Raw genomic sequence first — 10,667 nt, forward strand, 5'->3', positions numbered from 1 at the left:
TATTCATCAGTCAGGGCTTCTTTCACATTTTTTGGTTCAACCTTGGATACAAAACAGGAATTTGAGCTATTCTCCCTTGATCTGGTAGTCACACCACTATTGGGATCCCCTATGATAAGATCCTTAGGGTGGTCTTTCTGAATTCTGATAGAAGGCACCTTGTTGGATGCATCTACCTCACATTCAGGAGGAGTTTCCTATACCTCTTCAGTCTTGACTGGTATGTCTGTTGAAGTCTCAAGGAATGTTCCAACATCCTCTATGGCATTGGCTCCTTCCTCTTTATCATCCACAATCACATTTATGGATTCCATCAGAATATTGGTTCTGGAGTTGAACACTCTGTAGGCTCTGTTGTTAGTCGAGTATCCTAGGAATATACCTTCATCACTTTTGGGGTCCATTTTCCGTCTCTGTTCACGATCTGTAAGAATGTAACATTTGCTTCCAAAGATATGAAAGTAGTTCACAATAGGTTTTCTGCCTTTCCATATTTCATACAGAGTGGAAGAGGTTCCTTTTCTCAAGGTAACTCTATTGTGAACATAGCAAGTTGTATTCATAGCTTCAACCCAAAAGTGCATAGGAAGCTTCTTTGCATGAATCATAACTCTGGTAGATTCTTGAATAGTTCTGTTTTTCCTTTCAACTATCCCATTTTGCTGAGGAGTAATAGGTGAGGAAAACTCATGACTTATCCCTTCATATGAGCAGAACTCATCAAACTTGGAATTTTTAAACTCAGTCCCATGGTCACTCCTAATTCGGAAAACACAACTATCCTTTTCCCTTTGAAGTCTGATGCACAGATACTTGAAGACATCAAATGCATCTGATTTTTCTCTGATGAAGCTTATCCATGTGTATCTGGAATGGTCATCAATAACCACATAGGCATATCTCTTTCCACCCAGACTTTCAACCTGCATAGGTCCCATTAAGTCCATGTGCAAAAGTTCCAGAGTTTTGGATGTTGTAGGATGTCCCAGCTTAGGATGTGACATCTTGGTTTGCTTGCCAACCTGGCATTCTCCACAGACTCTTCCTTCATCAATAAGCAGCTTTGGGATTCCTCTAACTGCTTCCTTGGATATGATCTTTTTCATTCCCCTTAAATGAAGATGACCAAGGCGTCTATGCCACAGCTTCACCTCCTGTTCTTCCTTGGCTGAGGAGAAAATTGAGGAGAAGTTTGAGACTTTAGGTTCCCATAGATAGAAGTTATCTTTGGATCTGGATCCTCTCATAACTTCCTGATTATCTCCATTCGTCAAAACACATAATTCCTTAGTGAACTGAACATAGAAACCTTGATCACACAGCTGGCTTATGCTGATGAGATTAGCAGTTAGTCCTTTTACTAACAGCATATTATTCAGTTCTGGAACTCCAGAACTGTTCAGCTTACCAACTCCTTTGATTTTTCCTTTAGCACCATCACCAAAGGTAGCATAACTGGTAGTGCGAGGTTGTACATCCACCAATAAATTCTCCATACCAGTCATATGTCTTGAGAAGCCACTATCAAAGTACCAATCTTCTCTGGTAGACGCCCTTAGAGTTGTGTGAGCTAACCTAGAAACCCATTGTCGTTTCTTGATGGGGGCATTATGCTTAGATGCCTTCTGCTTAGGTCGGACGTGAGGGGTTTGGTTAGGATAACCATGCAACCTGTAGCAGAATGCTTTTATATGACCAAATCTACCACAGTAGTGACATCTCCATCTCTGAAATTTCTTCTTCTAATGGTTACTCCTCCTGGTTCCCTGATGTTGAGACATTGGTTGTGACTTCTGCTTGAGTTTCTGAACTTCAGCCTTTGAGCGTTTGAGTTCAGCTGAGGATTTCTTAACAAAGCCTAAACCAGACATGGTTTCTGACTTCTGTCCCACCTTTAGAATCTCTTCCAACGTGTCAGTTCCTTTATTCAGCATTCTGATGGATTTTGTCATTTGATCTAGCTTAGAGGTCAGCAAGGTTATCTCACCATTTAGACCATCTATGACTGTCAGATGCTTCTTTTTCTCATCCTCCAGCTCCTTGATGAGTTTCTTCTGCTTTTCTCCTTGTATACACACTTCTGCACTTTTGACACATAGCTCTTTATATGAAGCAGCAAGTTCATCAAAAGTCAGTTCATCTCCACTTGAGTCATCATCTGAGGCACAGACACTTGTTAGTGCAGTGACATGTTTGCATCTTGAGGTAAGTAGGACATTCAGCTCTAACGTGTCCAAAACCTTCACATCCATGACACTGGATTCCCTTGCCTTGGTTGAACTTTTCTTCAGATGTTGATCTTTTCCTGATATCAGACGAAATGTTCTTAACATTTGGTCTACCTTTTTGATCAATCTTCTTTATGAACTTGTTGAACTGTCTCCCAAACATGGCTATGGCTTCTGATATGCTTTCATCACCTCTAGTACTTCCTTCTTCTGAATCCTCTTCAGTATTTGATACAAAAGCTATGCTTTTGTTCTTCTTTTCAACATTCTCACACACGACCATTTCAAAAGTTTGGAGAGAACCAATAAGCTCATCAACCTTCATATTGCAGATATCTTGAGCCTCTTCTATAGCAGTGACCTTAATGGCAAATCTCTTTGGAAATGATCTGAGAATCTTTCTTACAAGTTTTTCTTCAGCCATTTTCTCTCCTAAGCCACCAGAAGTGTTGGCAATTTCAAGAATATTCATGTGGAAGTCATGAATAGTCTCATCCTCTCTCATCCTCAGATTTTCAAACTTGGTGGTCAGCATCTGAAGTTTAGACATCCTCACCTTGGAGGTACCTTCATGAGTTGTTTCGAGAGTATCCCAAACTTCTTTAGCCAGATCAGAGTGATGCACCAGTATGAAAATGTTCTTATTTATTCCATTGAACAGTGCATTCAAGGCCTTAGAGTTTCCAAGGGCTAGTGCCTCTTGCTCCTTGTCCCACTCTTCTTCAGGAATTTGCATAATGATTCCATCTTTACCTGTCTTCGTTGGATGTTCCCATCCTTTGTTGACAACTCTCCAGACCTTGCTATCTAGAGACCTCAAGAAGGCTATCATATGAGGTTTCCAGTCATCATAGTTAGAACCATCCAGCATGGGTGGTCTATTTGAGTATCCTACATCCTTGTCCATGGTACTAGAAAGTAACGTCCCTAGATCTCACCCAGAAATTAACAGGCAGGGTGCCTGCTCTGATGCCAATTGAAATTCTAGTTAACAGACTATTGATGTCACACGGGATGTTATGACATCCGATTCTGTGCAGACAGGAATGTATACAGCAGGTAAATGTAAAGGACAGTAAATAACACAGACAATTGTTTACCCAGTTCGGTGACAAACACACCTACGTCTGGGGGCTACCAAGCCAGGGAGGAAATCCACTATTAGCAGTATTAATTCAGGACTTAAACCAACTGTTTAATCCTATCACTTAATACCTACCCAATGCAATTTCAATCTAAACTAAGACCATAGTTCCTACTCACTCCCCCTCAATCACCACAGTGATTACAACCTTTAATTAAGTTTAAAGTCAATGGTGAAGTAATACTTCAAACAACTCTTGATTGTGCTTAACAGCTTTAATCAAGATACACATCACTCACACTTAAAAGCTTAGAGTGACATAACAAGTACAACACAATGAACACCTTAGTCCAATGCAATCATCTAGGTGATAATTGCTTGGCTCACAAGTACAACCTAATACACGACACAATAAAAATACAGCAATTAAGTATGATGGTACAATGAATGCTTCACACTTAAAACCCCTGAATTGCTGAAAGTAGGATTGCCATCCTTTTATATTGCAGCACTTGGGCCTTGTACTTGTATTTCCTAAAATTAAGGTTAAGCAAGTTAACCTAATTTCCACATATTAGGGTGCTAACAAATAGGCTATTTGTTAGGTCCATTAATTGTAGCTCAGTTGTTAATTTCCTGGATTTTAGCTCAGCTGTTGGATTCCTGAAAAATAGCCTGAGAAAAATACTGAAACAGAAAAACTAACTAGCCTACACTTTAGCATATGCTATCAGAAATGAATGTCATAACATTCAGTTTGACATCCAGAACATAGACCATATGCTAGGTCTATTATTCTCCTGAAAACAGACTGTACTAAATGTTGAACTGTAAAAGACCAACCAGTCTATACTTCAGTATCAGCTGTCAGAGCTAAATGTCATAACATCCAGTTTGACATTTAGACAATGGGCCATATGCCAGGTCTGTTATTCTCCTGAAAAACAGACTGAAATAAATACTGAACTGTAGCAGAAAAACCAACCTGCCTATTATTCAGTATATGTTGTCAATGATGAATGTCATAACATTCAGTTTGACATTCAGACAGTAGACTATATGCCAAGTCTGCTACTCTCCTGAAAAACAGACTGAACTCAATATTGAGCTATAACAGAAAAACCAATTATTATATAGTTCAATATCTGCTGTCATGGATGAATGTCATAACATCCAGTTTTACATTAAGTAAATCATGTATTAGCTAATCCTGCAGCATGCTACTCAAGCATGTCATGACATCAGTCAAGACATCAGAGTACAGTTAGTGTTTTAACATAAAATGCCGCCAATCAAACATCTACAGGTTCTTATACCAAGCACTTGTCTTTTGCAAGATCTTGCTGCCTTTTGCAAGAGATAATCATCTCCCCTTTGCACTTACCTTTTTTAAGTCCCCTCAGCCTTTTGCACGAGGGATATATCAGTTCCCTTTCATTTTGCAAGTTTCATTTCCTTTTGCACAATAAAGATTATGTTATTTCCCTTTACCTTCTGTGAGTTTTCTCCTCTTTTTGCACAAGAAAGTTATGTCTCCTCACTTGCCTTTTGCAGGTTCTCTCTGCCTTTTGCACGAGAAAATTAGTTGTACTTGTTCTTTGCATCTTAAGTGCAAAATAAGGGACTAGATGCATGACTTCTCTCTTCCTGATTATTTGGACACCCGGCGTATGTTTGGCAGCTCAATTAATTACCATTCTTCGAGAACTTCATCTCCGTCGTTGTTCCTGAGAGATATCATGTCATTCTCTTGCCTTTTACAAGTCCCTCTTCCTTTTGCATGAGAAATATCATCTACTTTACACTTGCCTTTTGCAAATTCCCCTTTCCTTTTGCATGAGAAGTTTATCTTTTTGCTTACCTTTTGTAAGTACCCATTTCCTTTTGCATGGGAAACACCTTTTTCTTTACGCTTGCCTTTTGCAAGTTCCCTCGGCCTTTTGCACGAGGAATTCTATTTCCAACATACTTTACTTTTGCAAGTTCCCCTTTCCTTTTGCATGGGAATATTATTTGGTTTACTTCTTTTTTCTTACCTTATGTAAGTATCCTCTGCCTTTTGCATAGGAAAATATATTTCTACATTCGCTTACCTTTTGTAATTATTCTCCGCCTTTTGCATGAGAAGAACGTATGTCTCCTTTTCTTTGCCTTTTTCAAGTCTCATATGCATTTTGCAGAGGAAATATTACTTAATCTTATACTTGCCTTTTGCAAGCCCTCTCCTCCCTTGTGCAAGAAAAGTCCTTCATTTCCTTTTGTGTGAAAGATTACATTTATTATTCACTTGCCCTTTGCAAGTCTTCCAAGCCTTTTGCTAAGGAACTCTCATTACCTTTTGTATGAGGAAACACCCTTCTTCTTAGCCTTTTGCTAAGAATTTCTCATTACCTTTTGTATGAGAAAACACCTTTCTTCTTAGTCTTTAACTAAGGAGTTCTCATTGCCTTTTGCGTGAGAAATCATATCTACCTTTGTTCGCCTTCTTAGCCTTTTGCTAATGAGTTCTCATTTCCTTTTGTGCGAGAAATCATATCCATTTTCATTCTCCTTTTTCAAAGGAGTTCTCATTTCTTTTTGTGTGAGAAACTATATCTATATTCATTCCCCTTCTTGGCCTTTTGCCAAGGAGTTCTCATTTCCTTTTGTGTGAGAAATCATATCCATCTCCGTTCTCTTTCTTAGCCTTATGCTAAGGATTTCTCATTTCCTTTTGAATGAGAAATCATATCCATCTTCAATTTATTTCTTGGCCTTTTACCAAGGAGTTCTTAGTGCCTTTTGAATGAGAAATCACACCCACCTTCATTCGTCATCTTGGACTTTTTCTAAGGAATCCTTATTTGCCTTTTGCATGAGGAAATGACGTGCTCCTTTACTTGACTTTTGCAAGTATACTATATCTTTTGTAGCATAAAATCTTGTCATTCCCCAACAAAGTCTCACTTTCCTTTTGCAAGACGTCTCCGTCTTTAGTACGAGAAAACCTTGAACTTCGCAAATTACCTCTATACCTTTTATGTTTACCTTTTAAAATTACTCAATCATTTCTCTTCTACTTTGAAAAACCCGCGGGAATATCTCAACTACCAATACCTGCCAAAACTCGTTGGTGGAGGAAAAAGAAAATATCATAAACACTTCTACCTATATTTTCTCTTAGGAGTACAAATTTTAGGGTCTTAGTATTTAATCCTTTTCTACCTCGAACGCCTAAAAGTCGTTGCTATTCATACATTCGGGTTTAAGATGATTAAATTAGGGAAGTTGTCATACCCTAAAATTTTCCCTACCTTTCATTCTATTCATATGACTTATGAACTTGTTCATTTGTATATATATTTGCCTATGGATCATGCACTTAGGAGAAATTCATATAATTAAAACATCATTCATTTGCATAAGGTAACATCATTGGTTTAAAAGGTTTGTGATTTCAACTGGATGGTCTCAACATTTGGGATATTGATGATTTGATTAGATGACTATTATTGGTGCTCTTATTGTTACTTATGGAACAAGACTTTATGAGATTCAAGTGGATATTATTGGTCTCATGGACTAGGGTTTTATTGTGCTAACTTATGGATCAAGTCATTTGGATTATTACTTGGAAAAGAAGAAAGAGTGTGCTTCAGTTAACTTTTTGGTCAAAGTCAAATATTGAAGGATGACTTTTTTTGACCTATTTATTGGGACTTTCTTATTCAAGTTGGAGTATGACTACATTTTGGAAAAGGAAGAAATTGAAGACATTCACACAAGAGTTGGCTTTTGGTCAACAAAGTCAACCAAGGAAGGTTGAATTTTTGTTGACCAAGTCATGTTGATTTGTTCAATACTACTTTCCTTTGAATACATTATGATTTCAATTGGCTATTGATTATTACATGATTGAAAGAGAATTTTAAATTCAAAATTCAAGTTTTGAATTCAAAAATGGAGGGAAATTTGTTTCATTACTTGAAAAACAAGATAAGTCAAAGTTCCAATCCAAAACTCATTATAATATTCAAAATACTATGGAATACACTACAAAATGGAAGAATACATGAAAAAAATATAGGTTTTGACCTATAGTTAACTTTTGGTCAACTATTGACTTTTGGTCAAACAGTTGACCAAAGTGTGACCCTGAGCCTGATTTAACCCTACACATATTTCTAAGCCAATCTTATAGCTTCCTCTTCAAATTGCACCATTTGCCTTCATGATCATTTATCTTCATTCATATGGTCATGTCTCCATGTATGGTTTGGTACCTTCACTTGGACCACCAAACATCAATGCCTACAAGTCCCTGCAATACCAGTTATTAAACCTACAACCTTAAGACCAAACAATGTCATCGTCATTATGGAAAGTTGATTAACTTATAATTGATCCATGCAATCAAACAAGATGTAGTTTCATGACAAGATACACACACGAACATGGTGCGAGTTCAGTATAAATGATAAGAATTGATACCATCCAGGTGAAGCACTCCAAGTCCAATAATCCACATCATAGCATGCAGAGTTTAATCCACTTCTGAAGAAATCAATGCAACATGTAATTAAAACACATAACATGAACTCAATACAATAGACACCTCAGTACATCTAAGACACATGATAGATAGAGCTAGATACAAGTATTTTGCATCCAAACATACAAAATGCAGCATAACGCAAACATATCCATATCAATACATCAAATGCCATGCACATCCATAGTTATACAAATATCCAAAACATATATCATATAATCTAGTTGCAGCACATACATAGCCATGAAGCACGAGTTGAGGTACAAGTTCAAAGCATCCAAACCAAGCATAGTACAAGTTCCAGAAAACCAAAAGCATGTTGCATCAAAATCCAGGCCAAACATAAAGTTCCATTCAACAAACCAATGCAATTATTTCAAAATGATTATGCAATTCATAATATTTATTCCATACAACATACATCATTATAAAATCATGCTCAATTTCAATCATCCATACACACATTTAGTCAAGAACAACACTATTAATTTATCATCGCAACTCATAATAAACATAACTTAAACATACATATCTCAAGAATACAATAAAAAACAATGCACACACATAACCCTAATCATGCTATGCAACTCAAGTTCATCATTCATCATTCATTACAACTGTCATAACAATTTTCTACACAACTTAACAAACTTCTAATCAATTGCTCTAGTGCCCTAACTAACTGCCCAAATTAGTTAGAAATCTCCCTACAATTTTCAATTGAAACAAACTAACACAAATTCATACTTTTTCACTCTATAAAACACAATCCCTAACTAATTTTAAAAATTTAATCTTCACCCTTCTTCAGACATTGCCACAGATCACTATCTAATGGTCCTTAATCACCAAGTTCTGCCTACTTTTCCCCCCAATTTCCTCAAACTCATCTATAAGAACCCTAACTTTCGTCATCATCAGGATCTAATTTTTTTATCCTAAGATTACTCTTTTGAATTCACTCCTCAACCCACCCTTATGAAAGATCTCAAATCCATGAATTGCAAGAGCTTCAATACCCGAAACTATTAGCAATCGAGCTAATCCTGCACTCATTAACCTCTAATTGTTCATCATCCCCCATCTCTACAAATTCAACCTAGCCTTCACACTCTAATTCTACTCTCTGATCTTCCTATCCTACTAACAACAATAACATTATCCCAACACCAGAATAAGGATAAAGAAGAAATAATAAGAAAGAGATTGAATAATAAAAATCAAGGATTTGGTAAGAATACAATACCTGAGCATTTGGCCTTGGTTTTCTAGGTTTCTCCATCGCCATCTTCAGCTTACTCTGCAAAACCACTGGAATACTCCTCATTTCCATAGTTAAACATGATCTCCTTCATTTCTTCTTCTTCTTCTCTTTTGATTCTTGATACCTTGTTATGATGTTTAGCTTGTTGATCATTATCCCTCTTTCAATTGCTGATTGCACAGACCTTTAGGGTTTAATTTAAGTTTTTTCCAGAGTTAGGGTTTCAGTTAGAGTTTTGGAATTAGGAAGCATTTATGAGTTAGTAAAGGGGATGAAGGTGATAAAGGGATAAAGGTAGGTGATATGATCATTTTTGTGGAGGTTTGGAGGTATTCTAGGCTGCACCACCTCCTAATGTGATTTCTTGTACTACGACAGTGATTTCAGATATGAGAGGGAGAAGAGAGGCAGTCTAAGAATGGTGAAGTGAATGTGGGAGTTCTTCTCCCTTCCTTCTTTCTGACCTCCCCCATGGGCCAAAGAATCCAGTCTCATTGTCCTTGTGCTCAATTCACCCTTCAGGGTCCATACACCCCCAATTCTGGTAAAAGCTAGCAAAAAAATTAAACTTGGGCCTCAATCCCTGGATCTAGCGCCCAGATTACTCTTCACACCTAATTTATATTCTACACCCTGGGTATCATATTATTTTATTTTTTTATCTCTTAGGAAATTCATTTTAATCTTTTTAATCTTTTTTTAATATATCAAAATGAAAATTTAGGCATGATTAGAATGTAGTGTCAGTTAAAACTCTTAATTAGGGTTATATTAGTTTAAGTCTAGAAATTAGGGTTTATCTTTAACCTTGATCTTCTCCCTTTGATGTCATGATTTAAATTACCTCTTGAAGTGCTTGCTTGATTTTTGATAAATTGTTTAACCTATAATCTATTATGATCCCCCATTGTCTTGATTTAATGAATTGATTAAATTCTATTTGGTTAATTGGTTGAATTAATTACTTTAGGACATTATTTAGTTAATCATTTTGACTAATTAGTTACATGATCAAAATCCTAGAAAATAGGTAGACAATTACGTGAACCCTTAGGAGTTTAGATTTGATTAATCCTTTTAGTTAGTTATCTAGAATTTGAATCCAAGGGTTAATTTCATATGGAATTATATGATTTTAATACCCTTTTGGTATTGCATAAAATGAACTTTCAATTATCTTGGTATTTCATCTTATCCTTGGTGTTATTAATTTATTTTCCTTATGTCACAATAAGATTAACATTTATTTGCAAATAAACCAAAAATACTAAAAAATATATTGTGAATTGTGCGCCACGAGCCTTAAGAAACGGAGAAAAATGAGAGGGTGTATTCCTATCCTTATTATGAATACCTTTGGATATGGGGTGAATTGCCCAGTTAATCAAAGTGTTCACCTTCATTCATAGACTTTAATGCAATTCAAATCAATGAAAAATTTCATAATTAAAAGTAATAAAAAGGAGGAGGATATAGAATCTCTCTCCCTGAATTTTCAGACATTGTTGTAGAGTTCCTTGTCTGAATATTCGTCAATAGACTAAAATCAAGCACAACGAA

At 36.4% G+C, this 10,667-nt stretch overlaps 1 pseudogene; it reads right to left on the bottom strand.

Moving 5' to 3' along the window:
- LOC127095815 (indole-3-acetic acid-amido synthetase GH3.6-like) overlaps positions 1 to 9,176 on the bottom strand; it is a 38,028-nt pseudogene extending 28,852 nt beyond the window's left edge.
- Between the last annotated feature and the right edge of the window lie 1,491 nt (positions 9,177 to 10,667).

The sequence above is a fragment of the Lathyrus oleraceus genome, chromosome 6 (assembly GCF_024323335.1).
Source record: "Lathyrus oleraceus cultivar Zhongwan6 chromosome 6, CAAS_Psat_ZW6_1.0, whole genome shotgun sequence".
NCBI lineage: Eukaryota > Viridiplantae > Streptophyta > Magnoliopsida > Fabales > Fabaceae > Lathyrus > Lathyrus oleraceus.